The following is a 26423-nucleotide window of genomic DNA, read 5'->3' as shown; positions in this document are numbered from 1 at the left end:
TCATCACATTAATGTAATATGATTTTTCACAGCGAACTCAGATCCATTTGAATATCACTTCCACCCACATACTGAAAACATGCAGTCATACCATTGTGTCGAAGTTGATTTACTTCAAGTTATCCGAGGTCGACACACCCGAAATTGATGAATAAAAAAGGAATACACAGGGACCATGCTTTTACCAGACCCGCGTAGGTTCGGCACTGAGCAATAGCTTGACACAATGGTGTACTGTACATAATTGTATCTGCATTGCTTAACATTGGTTTACTCTTGATCAAAACAGAAGCATAATGTACTATTTTCCTGAAAACTGCTCCATTAAACAATGCCATTGCACATTATTCAATCATCTGACGGATACCGTCATGGTAAGCATGACAAATGAGGATATATGGTAATATTGGATAGCGACTATTTGGAGCCTAGCGGTAACCAAAATACCAAGCATACAAGTTCCAAAAGGAGTGAGTGAGTGAGTGAGTGAGTGAGTGAGTGAGTGAGTGAGTGAGTGAGTGAGTGAGTGAGTGAGTGAGTGAGTGAGTGAGTGAGTGAGTGAGTGAGTGAGAATATTCCTGATAACAAAAATGATCTCTGAGAATAATTCCCAGGTTCTTTGGGGTATTGAGCCAGCATATGGCCTCCATTAAACAATTTCACTGCACATTACTCAATCATCTGACAGATACCGTCATGGTAAGAGTGACAAATGAGGATATATGGTAATGTTGGATAACGACTATTTGGAGACTAGCGAAAATGCCAGTTCTTTTTTAACCATGTATACAAGTTCCAAAAGGAGTGAGTGAGTGAGTGAGTGAGTGAGTGAGTGAGTGAGTGATTGAGTGAGTGAGTGAGTGAGTGAGTGAGTGAGTGATTGTTTGATTGATTGAGTGAGTGAGTGAGTGAGTGAGAATATTCCAACCACTATCAGGCAGGGGATAACAAAAATGAACTCTGAGAATATATCCCCGGTTCATAGGGGTATTGAGCCAGCGTGTGGCCTCCCAAGACAAGTAAGTTCAACCAAGAGTTGGAGATTTCTGTTTATTCTTTCATCAATATTTGATATGATAAATCGTTCCTCTCCTTGTGGATTAGCAATATTTCAGGCAAATCATGTGCTCGCTGGAACTATTTGGTCTTTAAGATTGGCCTTGTAATAAACCTATGTATATTAATACTTGTATAAGAATTGATTTGCCAAGAGTCAAATATGAGCCCATGAAGAACAGTAATAATTCTGTGTAAAGAAATCTCCACAGCAGTATTCAATATTCAAATATTAAAATTTTCTTTCAAATCATTTTACTCTGCTTCAACTGATGCAATAACCAATATTGAAATACTGAGTTAATCTATCTGAAGACAGAATTACAATCTCATCTTACAAACACAGTTCAGAATCTACAAATTAGAGTAAATGTCAACTTCAGGAAACATTTTTGCAATCATTCGTTGACAGTGGACAACAAAGACAACCAATTTAAATGCAAGACTTAGGACTGAAATGGGATCGGAAAATTATAAGCAGCTTGCCACATGAGCTTGCAAAACTTTTTCTGTAAATATTTAAATTGTTTCCTTTCTACAATTGTAGTCAGAAATAAAATATATTGATAAAATAATTTTACAATTTAAGTCACTGTGAAAAAGATTTATGAGTGCTAAGATCAGTAAAAATAGTTCCATGACACTGTAGCTCACCTGAAAACAAATATATGACTGTTCAAAATGTCTGCACATGTTACAGTCAATATGTTAAATGTGATTCACTTAGAAAATTTCATTTATTTGACAGATTTGCTTGGATTAGAAACCCCCAAAATAAACCCTGACTTTTGTTTTCTTATCCTATCATTTGCAGTCACTGGGTGATGAAATTTAACATCATAATGTTTGGAATTCATTATCATTATAAGATAAATGGACAGATCATTCACTCAATTTGTAAAATGACTGAAATATTTAATCGTTTTGTTTAAAAATTGTTAAAAGTTTTCAAAAATCTCAGTCATTTTACACACTGACTGATTACACACTAACAGTAACATATACACATGTACGAGTGGTAATCTGAACAGTAGCCGAAGTACGTTCTTAGTGAACATAAGGCCATAATCCCAGCTCAACATTTACCCCATGACTAAAAGTGGAACATGTATCTTACATACCAATGTAACTCAAATAGCAAATTTTAAAACATTTTGAACATGGCTGCCAAGGCGTCCATATTGAAAACCTTATTGAAATATTTTGACAAATTTCACTTTCATGCCCAGTTTCATCTTCGCTTTAGCTACTGGTTTCTGAGGCAATGTTTCTCGATATCTTTGGTGCTAACGAAGACCCTGACATTAACACACTTGAACAATACCCAGGTGAGCTGTAACTCCTGCTCCTGCACCGAACCTGACAATGTGTAGGACAGAGTGGATGTAGAAATAAAGCATGCACATTGGAACCCAATGCCATTACAGTGTGAATGTAAAGCCATAATTTGATTCTTGGAGGTTAGACATACATCCTTATGACAGATCATTATGTCCTTCTGTGAATTTCCATATTCAAAAGATTTCAGCTACAGAACAACGATTTCTACAATAGAGTGCCATATTTTATATACAAAACACAATTTCTCCAGAGAAATGTTGTTATGGATTGGAAGGAATATTTTAGTACCTCATGTTTTTCATAATTACAAAATATGTTCAAAGTCCTAATAAAACTAAGTGAACTGATGTTTCCTTTGCTGAAATAGCATAGAATTCTATAGAATTATATTCTGTAAGTAAATACATCACAGCTGTAAATCTCAATGCAAAATCAAAACTTTCAGATAAAAAATAGTTAAAAAATCATCAGTTTGCAGACAGTGGCATGTGTTTAAATTGTCCAGCATACTTAATTAGCAGCTAAATGTTTTGCAAATCTCTTTCATATGATTCCTGAAGGTGAAACAGAATTTTAAAGAGGCTATTATACTGTCTCTTTCAACTTTAGAAACAAACTTTCACTCAAGTGGATTATATTGTGGTATTCAATTATTCATAAAGGTGCATATTAGATTATCTATGGCTATAAAAGACATATGTTTTATAAAGTTTGAGCTGCTGTCTGAACTTCTAACACTTCAAAGATTTGGTGGTACTGTATATTTGTTCATGGTTTTGGTTGTCTGGGTTTTTGGGGATATCTTCATGTAAAACTGTTCAATCAGGCATTACACCCGTGAAGATCTGGGGTAGAATAGGTCTTCAGCAACCCATGCTTGCCGTAAAAGGCGACTATGCTTGTCGTAAAAGGCGACTAACAGGATCGGGTGGTCAGACTTGCTGACTTGGTTGATGCATGTCATCGGGTGGGAGGTGCATTCTTTTTTCAGGGACAGAATGTAGGGACCCAATTTCAACATTCGGGTTATGTCAAAGACCCAGTGACATTCATATTTACTTTTCACCACTCTTCAGGTTTCAGATATCAATCTTTCACGTAACTCTGTCGGGACCTACAATGAGATCCATATATATCTGAACATGTGAACTGAGCTTGACCCAATCAAGTGTGACTGCAAGTACACTACAGCTATTATACGGCTTTAGAAATTGGCACTAGGCCTACGGTCCTTGCCAAACTGCCCAGTAGTTTAAAGGTATCATAAGGACAAAGAGAAATTTGTCCTTTTTAAGATTTTGCTATATGTTATCAAGACAAGGACTAGTGGGCCAAAACTGTTAGTTTCTATCGCTGTGCCGGTCAAGATGCAACTCAATTGATTGGATAATCAGGCTCTGTGAATTGGTTGATAGCGTGTCATCGTGCCCTGATGGTGTGGATTGTTGCGCATAACATCAATCACTGGATTGTCTGGTCCAGACTCGATTGTTTACTTGAGTGTGGCATTAAACAACAAAGAAAGAAAGAATAAAACAAACATACAAACGATTATATTTCCTTCAAATGAGTCTAATAAGTACTGTATGTTCCTGTGTTATTTCAGGTGAACAACTGACTTACCATTACCACTATAACTGTCAGTTTCTATCACTGCTATAGCCCTCTGATAACTACCAGGTTCTATCAGACAAAGCAGTGCCAGGGAAACGCCATTTTACCCCACTAGCCTTAATATCAAAGTCTTGTTTCCACCCTTGCCACATCAAGCCCACTTTCCTGTGCTAAATATGATTGGACTATCTCACATTTAGATAGTCCAATCAGAGAACGTTTCACAAAATCAACATCCACGACTTGTATACCTTCGTATAAAAGTGATTTAATGCTGGAACATGTCTTTTTCATCTTTTAACCCCCCAACGAGGGTCTATGTTTTTGTGTCAGGGATGAAACCGATAATGTTTTCATTGTCTGATCGCCTGTCAACGCCTGTGATAGTCGCCATTTTTTTGTGAAGCTATGTAAGATAAGACCATTTTATTACAAGGGGCACAACTCGTGATCTACGAGAGGTGGCGCCAGGGTCGAGTTAAGATAAGTGGCCTTGATGAGGCAAGGGTAGAAACTAGGCTTTGATATGGGGTAGTGGACACGCTTGCCTCAGGAAGATTGGGAATTGCTAGCATCTATTCTTTACAACATTTTGATGCCCAAAATCACCCATGACAACTGGTCTCCCAAGCCTGACAATCATGAATAAACATTCACTAGCAGACAGACAGACAATAGTTTATTAAGTGTCTCACTTCTGTACATACATACAACAGCTTTGTACAAATGAACATTGATAGAATGTACAGAACCATTCAATAGAATTATGAGAGACAAAATATTATAACATTCATACATATATGCTATAAAGATGCTATAGTAAAACGTTATCCATATAAAAGATGCTTCCTACGATTAAGAATTAAAAAGCAGACTTTGGCAAGTATAAAAACACACACTGGCATCACTGAAAATTAAACAAAGTTTGTCGATATTAGGTATATCTAAAAAATTATAAGATTTCACAATACATTCATTAAAAAGAGTTGCCTTGATATCCCCATTTAATATGCAGTGAAACAAAACATGGACCTCGTCTTCTACGCTGTCATAACAGTGAAAACATTTTCTATTGTGGACAGGTACACCTTTGTACCGACTGGTTTCCACTCGAATAGGAGCCACGCCACACCTAAACTTGGCTAGTGCCGATCTATAGTTTCTGGGCATCTTATTTGTCCCATATACTTGTTTGTAACATCGGTACATTCTCAATTTATTAAGCCCATTTCGCCCCTCTTCCTTTCTTAATACATCACTCCAACGGGTAACATATTCATTTATAAACCATTGTTCCACCTGTGTACAAACAGAACACTTATCTATAAAACCTGTTGCGTTTAACAGGTGTCCTAAATCCATGTTACTATATTTCTTTCTTACCCTACCATTCCAATGGTAGCATGTTGTAGCCGTTAGTGTGATTATCTGTAACTTCAGGGTGATATGGCATATATATCATTTCATACTGCAGAAACCTCTCAAACAATATTGCCAATAAAACACAAAATGGTCACAGAAAAAATCACATTTCAAGAGCAAGGACAATTTAAATTTTTCGAAATGATACAAATTTCTAACCTACTAGTCACACGGTCAGTTACCTGTCTGACCTTGGACAGCCTTACTATATCTGTCCATCTTTAGAGCTTAATATGAAAGAGATAGCCTCTGTTGTCAGGCGGCAGAGATCAGAAGGACTTGCTCAGGGCGCCAACCATCCATCACATCAGTCTCTCTTACTTCAACCAGAAACATCTATAGTCATTAACTTTCTCTATCTAGGAAATCGTGGGTGGAATGACAATGGAACATATCCCCTGACACCCGAGATCTGCCTCTACGTACCCTGATGATCAATATACATGTGACATGTGTCATCTTACCTTGCTGAAAGATGATCTACGTGTACTGAAATGATGACCTATGTGCTTTCATATCCCTACCAGAACACACTGCCACCATGGTTCCGCACAAATGGCTTCACAAAATCGTGATTTAGTGTTAAGATTACTTTGACAAGACATGAAGTGTGTTATAGTCACCATGATATGTATATATATGTATATTCTTGACAGACTCATACTCAGTGGCTGACCCCTACACGAAACACACATCAACAATTGGATATGTATACCAACACTCATAAACAAGTTTCATTACACCGATAAACCACAGTGACAGCACCGACTTGCACTATTAAACACCTATAAAGAATATTAACCCTATCTTAAGGCAGCTTTTTAACTTTCCAAGGTAAGGTTCCACAGTCTATCACTGGGATTTATCTAGACCTGCTCAGAGGCCGATATTTGTTCCCATGTCTGTAACAAATGTTAGGAAACATTCCCAAATTGGAAATTAACATTTTGGAACTCAAAATATTCAACCAATGTTATCGCTTGTATATCACCGATAACAGGACCAGTAATGGCATATGCTTTTGGACTTAGTTTTATGTCTGTTCATACTTGTGTACATATCTTTAAGTTTTAAAAAAAACATGAATTTAAAAAAAAATTCAAATGTTGAACAAAATAATGATATTTCCCACCAATTTGTCATTCAAGGGAACTTTGATCTCCATGATAAATCCCTGTATCATGTCAACGCGTTGGCGCATGTGCCTAGTGAAAGATCCCAGGTTTAGGTACATAGTGCCACCTCGAGCCACTTGGTAGAACTTCATTCTAGGTACCTGTTCTGTATTTGAACGTAACAGGAGATACTCATTTCCTATCTAACATCCACTTTGATATGCATGGGGCTATAGCTGCTGTGGAATTTACACCAAGAGATACTGAACTAGGTATTCATGAAGTCACAGAAATTATCAGTGAATCAGTGAAACCCAGGGGATAACTTGAAGACACTAGTTTCAGTTTACTGTCATTATTAAAGCGACTGATTTGGGACAACCATTGTCTGAAAAACATTTGATTCCAAAGGCTCATTACCCTGTAGCCATGACATGTATATATCTCCATAACTTAAACTATTATTTATAAGACGCTAATCCCCGTTGTTAATCCTCGCCAACATTTCATTGTATATTGGCTGTCAGCCAACCTGGGCTACCATATCACTTCCCGTTAGTTACTGTTATTTATAGGATGACATTTATTGCCTTAATTGATCATCCCCTGAGCTGTGTCGGTTCATCACGCCCATATGTCCCATGTCCAGAGCAACGTCATTGTCTTTTTGTCTGTCCATTGTTGTTCATTACTATATATATGTTATCATTACACTGTTAGTCAGCTTGGTATTCCGAGTGCTGGTGCAGGGACGACCTCCAGCAGGATGTGCTGCTCGTAGGAAACGTCCTGAGGTTGAGCTGGAGCTCCGCTCACCTCATGTATGCCTGATCATCGCTGTGTTTGTGTTGTCAGAGCAGGTATTCCGATCGAAAATCGGACAACTACACGATAGATAACAATATAAACACATAATAAAAAAATAAAAATGAAATATTCATATTGTTATGTTACATTGTTAGCAGAATGTTTTCTAATCACACAACCTCTAAAGCTCAACACAAAACAACTGTTACGGGCTGTATGACTTAATCAAAATACTTTAAAAAGCTTAGTCTGGAATGTAAGTCGCAAGTTTGAAACTGGTACTGCAAAACTTAAGAAAGCTGCTTTCTAAGTGGTGAACGTTGACTTCCTCTAAGTCATCACTGGTCGGTCAAAGTTCGCGAAAGGTTGTTCTGACGTGACCTGTAATGGGATGTCCTCGGTGATAGCGAGAACTTGTATCTGATTTTAATGAGATTGGGGTAATCTAAGCATGTGATTAATCCTGTTTTCTTTATGTAAAGCATTAGTTGTTTATTGTTAAGCAAGTTTATCTCTGCAGCCGTTGTAATATGCATACCAGCCGACTCGTCTCGCATCAAAACACGGGCTGTGTACTCGCGGGCAGATGACCACGGAGTACGCTGATCACTGTGTTGGATTAACGAGACTGATTAATAAGTGATTTCGGGAATTCGTTGCAAATTAGGTGTGTCGGAGTCGGAGTGTGAGACTGTCGGATTAACGGGTCTAAATAGCACTGATTTAATTGGTTCCCATCATTAGTGTCGGATAAAGCCGATTGTTGGATTAACGAGTGTCGGATTAACAAGACTTGACAGTAGTTTCAATATACATCAGAAGACCTGTTATACATTCTGGGTGTGAGGGCCATTTATTGAACACTGGCTCAATGCAGGACGTAAGTATAAATAGCGCTGGCCACCTACAGCCATCAAAGATGGACATGCTAATAATTAATGAGACATCAAAGACATCAATTATTCAGTAGCCCATTGAGGGAACAAATAAAGGCAAACGAGTGGAAATAAACTAATAATCATTGAGCCCATGGGGAGCAATCTATATTCAAGGCACATGAACACTTTGATAAAACTCATTCACATAATCAATATCACACAAAGAGAATTGCCAGATAGCCAAAAAGCATAAAATTCTCTTTGAAATAATACAAATTGTCATGTACTGACATAATGGTAGACTGACGCCTGAGGCAAGTTGGACTTGTCTGACACAACCACGTTAACCAATCACAATTAAGGTGATCCATAACGATCACCTGACCTAAGTCCCGCTAACACGGCTCTGGTTGTGTCAAACACCTACTTCTAAACCCCTCAACAACAGACACACAGAGTGCTAGTCATACATACAAAGTTCATTCTGAAATTTGAACTCAATGTTAACACTGAATTGTGCAGAATCACTGTCACAGCTGAAGCTCACCTTCATCAGATATGAGAGACGGCCTTAACAGTTCTCAGTGAGTGAGTGAGTGAGTGAGTGAGTGAGTGAGTGAGTGAGTGAGTGAGTGAGTTAAATTTTAAGTCACATAGTCACGATATGGCTGAAATATTGCCTATCAAAGGTTAAAGATTATAAATACTTTGAAACGTATAAAAAACCTGCCAACGACGGGCAGTAAAATAACTAGACTTATCACAGAGAAATATTTAAAACTAGTTCTCAGACATTACACGACATCAGTGGTTGTTGTCTATGCTGACAGAAAATCACGAAAGCAATGCCATTTCTGATTGCTGTTATCTGCTGATACTTTTGATTTATAATAACATCTGATCATCCTTAACTTTAAAATCAATTTATTTTTAATGAAAAGTTAAAGTTTCAAAATAAAGTATGAAATTTTGAAATTAGGTTGATTGGTTTGATGTTTAACGTCGCACTCTGCAATATTCCAGCTACATGATGGCGGTCTGTAAATAATCGAGTCTGGACCAGACAATCCATTGATTAATATCATGAGCATCGATCAACGCATTTTGGGTCGATGACATGCATCAACCAAGTCAGCGAGTCTGACCACCCGATCCCGTTAGTCGCCTTTTACGACAAGCATAGTCACCTTTTACGGCAAAGCATGGGTTGCTGAAGACCTTGAAATTAGGCAATAATAAATATTGTTAGATTTCTTCATCCCCTCAAGCTTCACATCATGTTATTGTCCACAAGACCTACAGATGAAGACAAACGTGCTGTGATACACCATATACATGCTCCTACAAAGCCTTTATCCTTCAAATGTCATCCTTCCCTGTACACAGATTGTTCATAAACATTAACCCCCCCCAGCCCCCCCCCCCCCTTCTTGAGCTGGGGCGATTCCCAATTTACCACCCTGGTACCCAGGTACCTGACCCCCTATTACCAAACCCTACCCGGGTAGCCGTTGTAGGTCTCACATGCCTGCTCAATGGTACTACCTTTCCTGGACCCCTTGCAAAAAGTATTCAGATACATGTATAAAATCATCTGGTCATGCATACACTGAAGTTGACTGAAGCCTTATCTCAACTCATACATATAAATGACAGAAGGAATGGGTGCATAGTCGGAAAGAAAAGCCAACATTGGTGACTTGTAGTGTAACCATGGAGTTATGGCGAATTGTTGTCATTAATCACAATATCACGTGACCAACCATGTGTCCGGGTAATCCTGCCAGTACCTGGGTTTTACTCTGCACCCACCCAACCCGAGTACCTAAGACACTAGGGCTGTTACGATTCACTCGCGTATTCGGTGAATCGAACCGTATCCTTTCATGAATTGAATTCGTTATTCGTGGTCACTAGAATCGAATATTCATGAATATGCAGTCATGTGCATTTACATACCCTGACCCTTAAAATATCCATAAGAACATATTATATGCATAGATTTCTTCAGTGACAGTATTTTAGTCACTGGTCATTGTGGCATTCGAGCAGACACTAGTACCTGGATAAGTGAACTATATTAATGTATAATAAATTGATAATTAACAAACCATGTGAAATAATTTATTTTGTTATTGTTTCACTCAATATCATAAATAATACCTCAACTGCTGACTTGTTATTATTCGTGAATAAATATTCGTATTCGTTACCCTATATTCATTATACGAATCGTATTCGCCTTATAGTGTATTCGTTGCAACCCTATAAGACACCCATCTCAGCCCATCCCTCATCACAATAACAGTAAATGTGGATCAAAGTCTAATAATTAGTTTACAGTGTCCGTAACACATCAACAGCTTGTAACGATTTATTTAGTCTTTTGTGAAATCATGTTTCCTGAGATGCACCCTATACCCGACTAAGCGCCGGAACTCCACGCTCCCACTGTTCTACTATCACTGCATTGTTATACCATGGGCCATATGGATTTAGACACACTATAACCAACAACACACCTCGCTTGTCATTAACTCCATCGAATAAAGGAATCAATGAAGATGTGTAATGAACAAAGAATTCCCTCCCAACAGCGAATCTATTGCAAGGGGAAGTGGGGCTGAATGCAGGGTGCTCACACACAGTGTCAAACATGATCCAACAGCATCTAGGACAACACTACCGACATCTATGGACATGCTGGAGACTATCACTTTTGCATGGACATCAAAGGGAGGGATGATTTGAAACGTCTTTTTTCTCACAGAATGCAGTGGATATGAGGTTGATATAAACATGAAAGTAATACAAGTAACATTGATAGCATCTTGTCATAGATTGGCGTACACGCATCGTCCATGTAGCAAATGATACATGTCCTTCACCTGTCATATGATAAGCTTTTCCACATCTGTAGGCTTTACTTCTTCTTTTTTTAAATACAAAATCATAAACAAAAAACAGTCAATGAATTATATTTTGAATCTTTCAAATCTGATAGAAAAGGGGTTAATCCAAGAGTTTCAAATCTAGTGCCTCTGGTAGGTTTTACTCGTAAACTTGGGAAGAAGTAGTTCTTTTGATAAAATTCAGAGGTATTTTAACATTAAATTTAATGCAATTATTCTGACCAAAAATAAAGTTAGGAATCATGAATGTTTTGGGGTTTTGTTGGGAGTGAAAACTGAGCACGCAATTTCCTAAAAATATCATGCCCTCGAGCCTTTTTGTTCAGTATGTATATTAAATGTAAAATTTAGCATTCAAGGATCTTTCCTCTTAATTGCTTCTGTTATCAATGCAAAGCTAAAACAATACTTAGTAACATGATCACCTCGGTCAAGGGATATTAGATTCCAGTTTGAAATTCTGACTGACATTTGCTTTAGACCAGAGGCTAATTGGCCTCAGAGAACGCACAGATAAATACCTGGATCAAAGTGATGATGACGAGTTATTGGATTTTGACCTAAGAAATCCAATCCTACAAATGTACAGAAATGTTAAAATGAACATAACCAAGGAATAACTCTTGCGATTAATAACCCAGGAATAATGGATGCAATTAATAACCCAGGAATAATGGGTGTGATAAATAACCCAGGAATAACGGATGCAATTAATAACGCAGGAATAACGGATGTGATAATTAACCCAGGTATAACGGATGTGATAAATACCCCAGGAATAGCGGATGTGATAAATTACCCATGAATGACGGATGCAATTAATAACCCAGGAATAACGGATGTGATAAATAACCCAGGAAAAACGGATGTGATAATTAACCCAGGTATAATGGATGTGATAAATAACCCAGGAATAACGGATGTGATAAATAACCCAGGAATAAAGGATGCAATTAATAGCCCAGGAATAACGGATGCAATTAATAACCCATGAATAACGGATGTGATAATTAACCCAGGTATAACGGATGTGATAATTACCCCAGGAAAAACAGATGTGATAAATAACCCAGGAGTGACAGATGCAATTAATAACCCAGGAATAACGGATGCGATAAATAACCCAGGAATAACAGATGCGATAAATAACCCAGGAATAACAGATGTGATTAATAACCTAGGAATAACAGATGCCAATTTCAAACATGATCAATATTTCTGGAAACATAACATCATACAAATGAAATCTAAACCTCATACAAAGACACAAATAAAAAATCCCTCCCTTCAGGCATTAGAAGCATGAAGTAGGCTGGCAAACTTGATTAAATTAACTTATATATGCTCTCAACCAGAAGATGGGCGTAATTCCTAATATGGTCTACTCTTTCATTTATGGGCAAGCAGGGAATTTTCAGTGATTAATGATTCACAGGCCTGATACAATAGAGGTTATCTATTTCTGATTTGGTGCCCATAGTATCACTATCGAATTATGATAATGCCATCATGCAAGGTAATTGGTAGAGAGAGCTATGGTTACATTGATATTCTGAATACATACCTTTGGTTAAGCATTTACATGTATAAATAACTCAAATATTTTTATTGCAATTATTTGGATATCAAATTGATATTTATTAGTACTGTTAAAATGTTGCAAAGGAATTAAATCTTTGTTGTTTCCATTCCAGTGTATTTCAAATGTATTTTAGATGGCGGCCCTTATTCCAGCTCTTACCCATAACAAATTTTTATCAAAATATGTCTACCCAGTAACGGAACAGTGCGATATATGGATATATATTCATTGTCATTTACTCATAGCAATGTCTTGTCATTGCTTCAAAAACAGAGTACAGTTATAATGGCAATCAACATCTGTTTGCTGATGTTTTTTACTTTCTTAAAGACAATTTACGCAGTCTTAAAGAAACATTCCATAGTTTATGAAATGGGATGTTAATATGAGTTTAAATAAATATGGTGTATTGTTACTCCATACCAGAAGTAAAATAGCAACAGTTATACTTCCTCTTTAAGATGAGAGAGTGATATATTTGTTTTTCAAAGCTCACCGGAAAAATAGCTTTTCAGATTACAATGTGTTTTTCTTCTCAGAAAGTTGATATTTAATTTGTCACTTTGATGAAAATTTGAGAGAGTGAGAGAGCAAGAGAGGTCCCCCAGTTAAATAAGTCATCATTATTCTTATCTTGAACAGTTTACCTGTATTTTACCAAACCATTATCTTATTTAACCTTTTGCGTCGCCTATGCCAGGACAATTATAAACAAGCAGCCATGTATACATGTACCTGCACAACTGCCTGTAGTTAATGCATGAAGTCAGTAAGTCCCACAAGTCGGGGAGTGGCTGGTCGTAGATTACGACATGTTGTAGAGTGTAACAGTTGTAAAGGTGAGCCTATTTACATTACACCACAAAAAGACAAAGTTTTTTCCACGTCTTTGTGCTAAGTCATGGGGAACGAAATGACAATATCTTGCTACCAGGAAGAAGATTTTTACCCCATGCATCTGAATATCCGCCTTGTAGTAGGTCAAGTATGTATATGTAAACAGTCACTGCGGACTGATACAGTGAACAAAGTACGCAACAGCGTACACATACCCAACTTTAGTCCTGCACCATGACTGTGGAACATGTTTATGAAAAAAAATATATAATCTAGAAACACACACAAAAACAAGTCTAGCCAGCACTAGCGAGCTCTATTCCACACATGAAATCAGCATAGGGAATTTTTATTTTTATTTTTAGAGTCAAGAAGAATATTGTGTAATACAAGATTTCATAGACTAAATATTAGTCTATCCCAACTTCCAACACTGCATTATCATCTTGTCAATCAGGTTGGTTATGGAAATACTTGAACTTTCTTAAACATTGGATAGCTGAGTGACAAGACCTTGACAAGAAAACACTGCATCGTTAAACAACAAACAAAATCAGCTAAGTCATGTGTCATAGATTGTATTTGTTTGTGTTGTCCAGTTGTTTGTGATAAATAGCCATGCCCGAGGACGGGTTGAGATATGAAATTAATACAACTGTATGGATAACAAGATTCAGGAAGTCATTTCAAGAAAATGGTCTTACCTTTCCAAGGAAACATAACGGAAATGTCGTAAACTAGTTCTGTGAACTATCCTGTCTTATGCGGACGATAAGCCCCACAGGTAACTTACAACGTGTCTCTGCCCATATGTCTCAAAATCTGTAAGAATCAATATAAGGAAGTGTACACAGCCTAAGTCCCCGAACACAGTCTACCTGGTGAGCAAGCTTTCCTTCAGGTGAGCAGACATATTGTCTTAATCCAGTGAAATGTTATCCTGACTTGGACGGGTGTTGAGAAAACTGAGCTCTATCCCTGTACTCATAATCAGTGCCCTGACCTGGTCCCTGCTCTATCCTGGAGAGTGATATGACAATCAGTCCGGCACCCAGGACCATGTTTCAGCTGTTTCTCTACATGTTAAAAACAAGTCTCACTCAAGGATGGCAGTCCCTTACACATACATTGTCAACTAAGACACTGTGAAATTAATAATAAATCAAATAAAACTCAGAACTCACAAATTATCACTGGTGAAGAAGTCTCCCACTACATCGAATACAGTGTGACTGTTAGGTTAATCTTCTCGGGAGAGCTACCTTACCACTAGTTTGCATACAGCTCCTTAGTAGTGTTCACAGCCAAGTGTGATCGTGGCTTTGATCATACAACCGATGTATCTGTCAAGCATCTTATCACGGTTCAGTGAAGGTCAGTATTCAGTTATAAGACTGCCGATACCACAGTAGTCAAATGTGACACGACTATTGGTCACTGCTTAATGTGCACATCCTGGAAAGGTGTTCATTGTTAACAATGTTAATATGCTACAGTGATGAAATTTTAAGGCCATGGAAGTTCAGTTCAACTAGTTCTAGTCAATACATGTACCTTACAGCAGAGAGAGGGACCAGTTCTTTGTTCAAATCTCAAAGCGTTTGTCGCTACAACAGTCATTATACAGCCTATGAGAAAGTATAGCATTGAGACAGGTCATAGGACTACGAAAGTGACATTTGCTAAACAGATCCCTGGCCCTTTTTCACATCATGTTTGAGATATATAAGGGAGGGCTTGTTTAATCAACTTTATGGTATTTATACTTAATGGGGAGAAATCATCAGCTGTAGCTGACCTGACCTAACCTGGATTGTGTTAAAAAACTTTACTGTTATACCAAGCACTAACCTACAGAGGCTGCCTCTTTATAGACCGGGAGAGTGGGGTAGCCTAGAGGTTAAAGTGTTCGTTAGTCATACCGACGACCCGGGTTTGATTCCCCACATGGGTACAATGTGTGAGGCCCATTTGCTGGTGTCCGCCGCTGTGATATTGCTGGAATATTGCCAGAAGTGGCGTAAAACCAAACTCCTTCACTCTTAATAGACCAGCCGTTAATGGAGGAAATGGAGTGTACATATATTAATATTGTGAGCCCTCTTTCAATACCGTTGCCATGGAAATTGTCAGGTTATGTTGTACTGTTGGGTGACACAGTGACACAGTCTGGTGTCAGTGAGTGAGGTTTATCACCAGTCTGTAACATCTCAGTCAGCAGTAAGGAATCATATATTGGCATGTGACCATGAGTGGTCAAAAGTCCGCTCAAACATCCAAACTGTAGTTGTACCAATTATCAACAAGACTAGAACCGACCAACCAATCCACACCCCCGAACCTCTTTCACCGAACGGGGCGGACGGGTAGCCTAGTGGTTTAAGAGTTCCCTCGTCACGTCGAAGACCCGGGTTTGATTCCCGACATGGGTACAATGTGTGAAGCCCATTTCTGGTGTCCCCCGCCGTGATATTGCTGGAATATTGCCAAAAGTGGCCTAAAATCAAACTCACTCTCTCACTCACAGAACAGGGGTCTGACAGTTCAAGTCAATACAAAACAGCTGTAATCATTAGACATATACCTATATTCACACCCCATGTACTGATACATATTGTAATACTTGCTGCACAATGTTATATGTATTGCAATACTTAATATGCTCTGCTTTTGAGCCAGATTATCTACATTCCTTGGCCTGGCTAACAAGAGGACGTTGCCATAAACCTATTAGTGCTTAACTTTTGTTTGTATGTTGTTTAACGCCGCACCCAGCAATATTCCAGCTGTATGACGGCGGTCTGTAATAATCAAGTCTGGACTAGACAATCCAGTGATTGACATCATGAGCATCTATCCACACAATTGGGATACGATGACATGCATCTACCAAGTCAGCGAGCCTGACCACCCGATCCCGTTAGTTGTCTCTTACGACAAATAGTCACCTTTTACAGCATGCATGGGTTACTGAAGACCCCGGATCTTCACGGTCTTGTGCTTAACTAGAAAGAGTGCTTAATTTGGGATTGTGTTAATACCGGTGGTCTCATGTCATCAGATTTACCAGTTTACTTCATGACAGGCTGAAAGGTTAAATGCTAGCCAAAGTAGTTTCCTGCCAGGTCAATGCAAAATGTGGCGAACATTACTTTTATAGAGATAAAGCATGACTAGAAAATAGGTAGGCAAATCAGTTGTCATATCATCAGGTGTGACTTCAGTGCACTCATCCATCTGTTGATGATGGCACCCCTTATATGTATGGCATCATAATCATAATCATAATCATAATCATAAACAAAAGAGTAATTGCTGAGTGAAAAGGTCAGATTGACATAGACTTGAAAGCTTGCCGCACAACCCACTTAATAAATGACTGCAAAGTAGGATTTGATTGATAAAAGAATCTCTTTGAGGATGCCAACATTTTTACAACTAAGTTAGGATGGTTTGGGTTGGGGGGTTGGGGGGTTGGGGGGCAAGGGTATGTCTAATAATTTATGGACTACTCCAGACAGGCTTTCTTCAAGGACTTACAAAACGATATTTTGTTTGTTTGTTGCTTAACGCCACACTCAATATCCCAGCTATATGACAGCAGTCTGTAAATTAGTCAAGTCTGGACAGGCAGTCCTGTGATTGACATCATGAGCATCGATCTACGCAATTGGGATACGATGGTTATTATCAACCAAGTCAGCGAGCCTGACCAGGCGATCCTGTTAGTCGCCCCGTACAAACAGGTAAGACCCGTGGAAGAGAAAACAATGAGAAAAGGTACAGACAGGGTTTTGTCCTGACCTTCAAAAATAGGGGTCAAGGGGACCCCAATAATTCATTTTCAGGTCCTTGCAGACATTATGAGGGTCCTGTAAAGTAATGAATGGTGTTGTGTACTGTATTTGATCATCACAGTTTAATTACAAGGCCCTTATATATATTCTTGACCCTTTGTCAAGAATTTGGTATTATTGTTCATCACTTAAGATGCAGTATATTTTGTTTTCTGTGTCCATCCTAAATATTTGGAACTCCGATACTTTAAAATAAGCTTACGACAGTCGTAGATCTATGATCGCTTTGTGGAACGGGGCCCTGGGCGCTTAGTAATTGACCATTTTTTTATATTAAAACCGTAAGTTGAATTTGTTTTCGCAGATCGGGCATTTGTTAATAAGATTAAAAATGTCCATGAAACTACAAAAATATTGATAATAGCTTCAAGACAATTATATACCTATTCTATGCTGCCGTCTTCTGTGAAACAGAATATGTTATTAATATACGCCAAGTAAATACGGACTGACATTTTCGGGCATAGTAGTGGGCACTGTAGAAGGTACAGATGGGTCCACAAGTTGGTCAGGAGGTGCTTATTGGAGCAGGGTGCTTTAAACAGCAAATAAGGTATAACAAACCCAGCTCATGATGAATATGAAATGCCCAAGAAGAAGAATCGGTCAGGTAATCATCTTCTATTTCTGATCTAGTCCTGTATTCATCATGTAGGACTAAGACATATAGAGTTACCTGTTAGTCAGAATGCCCAGCATGTGTAGTGTATTTGTTGACACATGCAATATATCAAGTCCAATTATTTCCAAAACAAGTGGATTTGAATTACAATCTCATTATCTACTAGTCATTAATCAAGTCACAGTTTTCCATAAGTTTGTCCTTAACACAAACATTGGACTTCTCCTATTAAGATCTGTCAGTCATGGAGCTTATAAAGTTTTCAAACTTGTAATATTACTGCTATTGAGACCTTGAAACTAACCTTAGTTAGTGAAAAACAGAAAATGTATATATATATCATAACCGCCATACTTTTACTCGTTAAAAGTAATATTTGTTTAACGATTACATGTCAACATATTGTTTCTGCGATGGAAATAGTGAGATAGCGCGAAACGGTGATTTGTCAAATTGTTCCATGCGAAAAAAGTATCCGATAATACACAAAAGTGCTACCGCATAATCCAGGGTATGGTTGTCATTATACTGAAGATATATAGTAAAACCTGCAATTAAAATTACACGATATCAGAATATATTATTTGTAGTAAAATAGTAACTGATTGTTTCATCAAAATTCTATTCCATTATATACTACTCCAAAGAAGTTAAGGATCACCTGATTCTTTCATATTACTATAGTTAATCTATCATGTCATGACAGATTAACTTTACCATTATGAAAGAATCGGGTGATCCTTAACTTCTTTTGAGTAGTATATTACTGGGTATGTTTTAACGTTATCATCGGTAGATTGGGAGAACACATGTGTACAGCTGATTGCTATTTCCGGCTTAGTTGACAAGACAATACACACGGTAATCTTTATCCTTGCATAAAAACAATGCCTAGCATACCGGTAACAAGAAATACAATCCAAATGGTAAATCTTCATGTCTAGTGATATATAATGGCAAATTTCATATTTTCATTGACAAAGTTTGTTATAGCATTGTTCATTCACCTGAGGGGCTGTCGGGTAGCCTAGTGGTTAAAGCGTTCGCTCGTCACGCCGAAGACCTGGGTTCGATTCCCGACATGGGTACAATGTGTGAAGCCCATTTCTGGTGTCCCGTGCCGTGATATTGCTGGAATATTGCTAAAAGCGGCGTAAAACCATACTCACTCACTCATTCACCTGAAGCGATACGATGTAGTTTTCTTAACCCACAGAAAAATAGTTTGATGAAAGTGTAACCCCTACATAAGCCGACCCCTTTCTGCAGAATCTTTTCTGGTCCTCAAAATTTGGCTTATCTACGATCATATAAGTAAGTGATAGAGTATGCATCAATATATCGCATCAATAACCCATGACCATTAGTTCAGTACAAGCTCAAGAAGAGGTTTGGGGCTAAAACCTTAGAGCAATCTCTGGTATTGGTGACTAGTTCATCAGACTGATTGTTATTAGGTTGGGTAGCTCCTTATATACTATTTTGTGTTGCAGGCGTTCCTGGTGATTTACCGGTGGTGTTCACCGGTGGGGTGGTGATCGAGTTGACCGGTGGATCGGTGGTTAGTGTTTCCAGAACCTGGTCGCCAAAGCGGTGGAACTACCTGACAAACTAGTCAGGCCTCAGAAATCCTACAGAAATCTCACGAGCAACATTGCCCGTAGTAGCATGCAATTAGAATTAGAATTCATGGTTGAATGTAAAGAGAAAAAGCCTTATCCCCCGCACCGATCTATTAAACTAAAATGGATTTTTGATCTCAAAACTATCCACCCACAATTCATGAGCGACAAGATCTGCTCCTGGAGTTCCCCCACCCCATCCTTGTCAGTACAAGTTTAGTTATCATGTAAACGTAAGAAACACTTCATTATTTGTGTGTGTATGGCACAAGCAACAAAAAGGTAAAAAGCTGAGCTTTTACAAGAATTAAATGCCATTTTCTGATAAAAAATATCCATAAACAAAAAATATCACAAGCAAGGCTTGTAGAATTCAGAACATAAACATTACACATTTTACATGTACTGAACAAAAATATTTGGGAGGATGAATATTTTGGGGAATACTTGGAGTGAATACTGAGCACACAATTTCATAAAAATATCCCCACAAGTATTGATGATCCTTTACTTCTTTTGTTAAGTATATAAGTAATAATCGCTGACAATGATTAGTTTGTAACTTGTTTGCAATTATGCTTGTTTACCTAACACTGAAATAAAGTCATTCACAATTTAGGTGTTCCTAACTTAAACAGACATTGGCTAGTTGTTTGACAGCCTCACTGCACTCACAGGCTCTCAGTCAGCTGGGTCATGTAAGCTTGACTTTAATTCTCCAGGCAATCAAAACACTTGAACACTAACTGTTACAGGTAATATTTGAATAGGAACATTCATTCCAGTGTGCATTACTTAATACGGACCCCAGCAGGACAAAAATGGATAATTTATGAATAATTCATGAATTTTATCATAAATGTTCATAAAATTGTTCATGAACTTTATGGATATGCATGAAGTATGGATATATATGGGTTCTGTTTGAACACTAACTGTTACAAGTAATATTTGAATAGGAACATTCATTCCAGTGTGCATTACTTAATACGGACCCCAGCAGGACAAAAATGGATAATTTATTAATAATTCATGAATTTTATCATAAATGTTCATAAAATTGTTCATGAACTTTATAGATATGCATGAAGTATGGATATTTATGGGTTCTGTTTGGAAGTAAAGCTGAACATTCCAAAATTACATTGATTCAACACTTATGAGGAAAACAGTACTCCGATGTCCGCGCTTTTGTCTTCAGTGTATAGCGTTGTCTGCTTGAAGACACAGAAAACACATCGACCTTTAGGAGAAGTTGTCAAGTTAGAGTAGCATCCCTTGAATAAAAAGTCCAAAATGTTGATGAACTTTCATGAAGTCTGGATTTATTATTAGATTCATGACAGTTCACAAAACATTTCCTTTATGAATACATGTACTGATGAACTGTCATGAATTCTGATTGATTCATAAAGATTCATAAAATATCTTAAATCAATCTCATTATGCATATTGATGAACTTTCAAGAATTCATGAATGATGTTTTGATGAAATTTCATACATCTGCAATTATTAATAAAAGTTCATGAAAAATCATGAATCAGTCTGTATGAATCCAGAATTCAGGATTTATTCATAAATTCATGAATGAGTTTTTACTGAATTTTCAAGAATGTAGATTTATTCATGAACATTAATGAAAATTTATGAATCAGTCTCCATGAAAATGATGAACTTTCATGAATTCTAGATTTATTCATAAACATTTGTGAAAATTCATGAATGCTTTTTAATGAACAATCATAAAATTCCTGAATTCTTAATTTATTCATAAAAGTTCATGAAACAAATTCTTGATACAGGAGTGATGAATTTCAAGAAGAATTATTCAGGAACTTGCTTCATGAATTATTTTCCTGATATTAATAAACATTTATGAATTCATGCATAAAGTCTTGCAGGGGGACAATTGAATTTCACAATATCATAACACGACAAAAACAATTCCAAGAGACCAATAACAAAAAGAATTCTCAATTGTAAGACTGTCAGATCTCTCAACTACGCTTTGTAATTAAGGTTTGAAATGACAGCTACTGCCCACAATAACAAGGCCTATCTACAGCAGTAACACCTCCCTGTGTCTCAGTACATGAAGCATGTGATACACAAGCTCCTGTATCAATAAGAAAAAACACCAACACCAGCCTTCCAAGTGTACATACTCACGGTTCTTGCTAAGATTGTGGTGTTAGCATCTCTGTAACAGGGCTATGCACTTTCCGAGGTCTCTACTTCCAGACCCCGTGTCATAACTGTCAAACACACATCTACATTTGCATGAAATATTTGAGGAGCACCTGGACCGGATAAATATTTTTTGTCAATCAGTCCTGGGGGTAAAGGAGGGAGTGGGCAGAGGGAGACCCATGATGAATATGGACTATAAACCTTGCCAAGGTAAATAGAAATAGCCATCGTACAAATTTACGCAAGATTACTCCTTTTTTCCCTATCCCAGACCGGGGACCTGGGGTCAGACGGGTTAGTTAACAAAAACTAGGCAAGGCTGACACATGCCCTTGGGGCAGTCCCTTTAACACCTGTGAATTCCTGTTAGGAAGAACTTGGCTTCACATGCATGTATTAAAGATTTACAAAACAATAACATTATCTTTCAACCGATATAAAGGTCTTTGATGTTGACAGAAATCTGCAAATCTGCATTTTTTCAAACCCATATTATCCTTGTTTCAGAAGGTGGCATTAAGCTATAATCTTGTTTCCTTAAGGTAATTAGTTGCTTCAGTAAATATGAAAATGACATTACCTACCCATGTCAAACAAGATGATACCCACTGTTGCTAAAATGTAAATCTGCCGATAAACTGTTTTAAGTATCTTGCATGAAATAAAATTTTTTATAAAGTAGTAAAACCTAAACAACCAGAGACTCTGACATATACATACTAGTGGTGGGATGGTACACTGATCCATCGGTGGATCGCAGTTTTTTCTTCTCGATGCAAGTATCGATCACAGTCGCACACAAAGTAAAAAATAGCGATTCTGCAGGGTTAGAAACTAACAGTTTTCGGCCACTAGTCCTTATAATGATAACATAAAGCAAAACCCTTAAAAAGGGCAAATTTCTACTAGTCCTCATGATACCTTTACCATTGGGCAGTTTGGCAAGGACTATAGGACTAGTACCAATTTCTAACGCTGTTCTGAACTTAAATGTTTGCTATCATAACTGTTCCACTAAACACTAACAGACAGCCAAATACTTTGCGACTTATATCAAGGCAAACATTACCATAACGCCACAATTTGTAATACCTTTGTTCTACTTTTCACAAATCTGTGTATCAATGTCCTTAAAAATGCCTTTGCCAACAATATATTTTTTGCCTCACATTCTGCACACAAAGTTAATCGTTCAATTACAGTTGAAAGCAAATGCTGATATTGACAGAAACTGAACTCCCACAATGCACTGGTACACCATTCAGTGAGGCCTCATGGACAAGGTAACGACAGTCAGTCCTCCTGAAGAGGAAGATCTAACACATCCTACCACAGAAATGTATGTCTTTTCTCTCCATTAGCTGCAGCCTCTGAACCACAAGCTATCTGTAACACGGCAATTGCGCATGTAAGTTTAAGCCAAGTAACATTAATCCCCGCCATAATATGCACAGAGTTTCCCCTTCCATTCAACACATTGTTTGTCTGAAGGTGGGGCAAGTTTGCGTGCAAGGCCAACAAAATGATAGCCTCGTCACATAACGAAATCCCTCGTTAACAACATGCAAAAGCGACAATTATGTTCATAGCATGATCAATTTCCTGTTTGTGTATTGATTCCACATGAAGAATTAAAGAAAGTTAATACAGATTAATTGCAGTCGGTATCGGATTGTAGCTTTTTATTTTCCTGTTTGACTGCAACAGGAAATTGCCAGCCATATTGTATTTGGGCAGCAACGGAAAACAAAACATGTAAACTAAGAATATGAATATTTGTGCACTCTTAAACACAAGTATCTGAATGCGAGTCTGAAGTTTGTCAAGCCATGCTAATCCATTGCCAGGCATATTGTGTACCAGGGATTTATCTTGACCTGCCTACCGGCTGATATTTGGGCCCAAGTCTGCAGCAAATGATAAAATAAATTCCCTGTTTGAATTAAATTTCCCAATTCTTCAGAATTTATGAAAAAAAACAACAGAACATACAAAAAAAATCAAAATCGAAACAATGTCACAAAAGTTTTCCAATTTGTCTGGCAAGGACACTTAGTTTAGAATTTTAGATAAATCCCTTCATCAACGCTTCTAAACATCTTATATCCATTGATCCTGTGAATGAGGATTAGCAACTATGGGTAAGAAATATACCTTCATATTATCTAGTCTGTGATTTCTATCAGATAAGATAAAACAATAGTTAGATGTGCATATTCTATTATTTCTTTTCCTCTTCAGAAGATTTACTCATCCCATTCTTGAAGATCTGAATTTACTGCAAATCTTTAACTTACATTGCCCCAAACCTAGGAACCTATGCTGCAGCATTAGTAATTGGCACTATAGTCCTATTGTCCTGTAGTCCTTGCCAAACAGCCCAATAGTTAAGTTATCATAAGGACTAGTGGACATTTGTCCTTTTTAAGGGCTTTGCTACATGTCACCATTATAAGGATGAGTGGGCTAACACTGTTAGTTTCGATTGCTGTGCCGGTCATGAGGCAACTAAATTGATTAGGGGACCAGGCTCTATGATTCGGTTGATAGCGTGTCATCTCATCGTGCCCTGATGGCATGGATTGTTGCTCATAACATCAATCACTGGATTGTCTGGTCCAGAGTCGATTGTTTACTTGACTGTGGCATTAAACAACAAATAAAGAAAGAATATAACAAATATATAAACAAACAATAATATTTCCTTCAATTCATATGAGTCTAAATATGAGTACCATATGTTCCTGTGCTTTTTCAGGTGAACAATTGACCTGCCCTTGCATGTGTTTGAGATGGCTGCCACCGGTGGGGAACCTTTTCGCAAACACCTGGTATCATCAATGTTTGATGGCGGTTCATAAACATGTGCTTATGATATAGTCAGAATCGAACAATCAACTCTCAGTTTTGTCGCCCTAATAATCAATTACCGTATTCGACGTAATAAGCGCCCCCCGGCGATATTTGCTAATATATTGGCTAGTGAACAAGCCCAATTTGCATCCCTTCCGATTGATCAATGTACACAAGACTTATTTGTTCGGTATAATACGCACACGTGTGTTATATGCACCCTTATTTATGGGCAATTAAATTCTGGCAAAATATATCCGTTGTACATAAACATTTCAGGCTGTCAGCATAAACAACAAAATTTATCTTTCAACTATGTTTTTTTCACCAAAATAATATTCTAATAAGAGCCCCCTGTTTCTAATTTTGAGAGCGCCCCGAGCGCTTATTACGTCGAATACGGTATATGTGTTGTTGTGGCCATTTTCACCACACAACAGTGATGCCATTGACCCGTTTCCTAAAGGTTCTATCGAAAGTAATAATACTTCAGAGCGCAGTTTCCAATACATTATGAAAACTCCGTAACCACATACATGATCGCACTAAAACTCTTTGAACATAAAATAACATGAAAATGCCATAAAAACTGGACTCCAAGAAGCCTTAAGTATAGATCAGGCATGTGATTCTATCCCACGTTGTGAGTATGTACAGTTCCACCCACACCATATTGACACACAATCTCCGCGTCACAGAATCCAGGCCATCTATATTGATGGAGGTTAACATCCCTGTTTCTTATGACGCAAATGCCACTGAAGTGTGTAATAATAGTGACAGTAAATAAGCTCTGTCTATTGATAGGTAGACAGTATATTCTTGTGTAAACAAAGCTATTAAACCCGCTCTCTTTAATAAAGATGTTTCATTCAATCAATTCCTCCCCAAGTTGCAGCTGAAGCTGTATTTGGACTATAATGTAATCATCCGGGAAAACAAGAAAAATATTAAATCATCTCGGATAGTACAAATGAAATCGATAAAAGGCGACTATGCTTGTTGTAAGAGGCGACTAACGGGATCGGGTGGACAGGGTCGCTGACTTGGTTGATGCATGTCATCGTATCCCAAATGCGTGGATCAATGCTCATGATGTCAATCACTGGATTGTCTGGTCCAGACTCGATTATTTACAGACCGCCGTCATATATCTGGAATATTGCTGAGTGTGGCGTTAAACAACAAACAAACAAACAAAACAAACAAATGAAATCAACAGCCAGATTTTGCAAACTAAACAGACATGTAATTCTTTATGCTTTGTTGACATTTACTTTGAAACAAGTTCAATAACAGAGGGACTATGACTGAATCTATTTGACTCAAAGACTAACAAGATAATGTTAAAAATTGTGTGAGCAAAGTTGTCATTTGGAACTAAAATGACATAACCAAGGGGAGGGGGGTGAGGGGGGTGTTTGTGGTTATGAGATGCCTGGGTGGCAGGGTCATCTAAGGCTGTGCAATCCACTGTGCAGAATTCCGTCCCTTAGGAATCATCGACAACTATGACAGTGGGTTTGAATGTTTGAATTCCAGGTTCGCCGTGATAAGGTCTCTAGGTTTGTTGGCACAATGCTCGTGCGCTTTCTCAAAGTGGTAAAATGTCTTAAATCTTTATCGCTTTGGGGTTCCTACACAGATCAACCTGACACCCATTGATGTAACTGAAATACTGTTCAAAGCAGCATTAAATCCAACTCATTCACTC

General features: G+C 37.8%; 1 protein-coding gene and 1 long non-coding RNA gene across 15 annotated transcripts in view; one reads left to right on the top strand and one right to left on the bottom strand.

Moving 5' to 3' along the window:
• LOC124120471 (FAD-dependent oxidoreductase domain-containing protein 2-like) overlaps nt 1-26423 on the bottom strand; it is a 120849-nt gene that overhangs the window by 24176 nt on the left and 70250 nt on the right. For 3 of the 12 annotated variants that reach the window (XR_007219945.1, XR_007219946.1, XM_046483299.2), the window contains exon 1: nt 14749-14887. The exons of 4 other annotated variants lie outside the window; for them this stretch is intronic. The gene's annotated coding sequence lies outside the window, so the exon portion shown is untranslated. Of the gene's footprint in view, nt 1-13462; nt 13487-13676; nt 13699-14268; nt 14401-14442; nt 14576-14748; nt 14950-26423 lie in introns of those variants that run through there. 5 more of the 12 variants (XM_046483302.2, XM_046483300.2, XM_046483301.2 and 2 more) reach the window with 5 other exon arrangements.
• On the top strand, nt 13480-24853 carry LOC125377983. Of its 3 annotated transcripts, XR_007219949.1 has the most exons (4): nt 13480-13566; nt 19537-19604; nt 23059-23195; nt 24615-24853. It is a non-coding gene; the product is annotated as an uncharacterized LOC125377983 (long non-coding RNA). The 3 variants fall into 3 exon arrangements; XR_007219948.1 differs by lacking the exon at nt 24615-24853 and having other exon boundaries at nt 23059-23434; XR_007219950.1 differs by lacking the exons at nt 13480-13566; nt 24615-24853 and adding an exon at nt 13938-14021 and having other exon boundaries at nt 23059-23434.

This window comes from Haliotis rufescens, unplaced genomic scaffold, assembly GCF_023055435.1.
Source record: "Haliotis rufescens isolate VD_foot unplaced genomic scaffold, xgHalRufe1.0.p SCAF_11, whole genome shotgun sequence".
Taxonomy (NCBI): Eukaryota; Metazoa; Mollusca; class Gastropoda; order Lepetellida; family Haliotidae; genus Haliotis; species Haliotis rufescens.
Note: the sequence above shows the minus strand (reverse complement) of the source record. Positions and strands in the feature narration are given on the sequence as shown.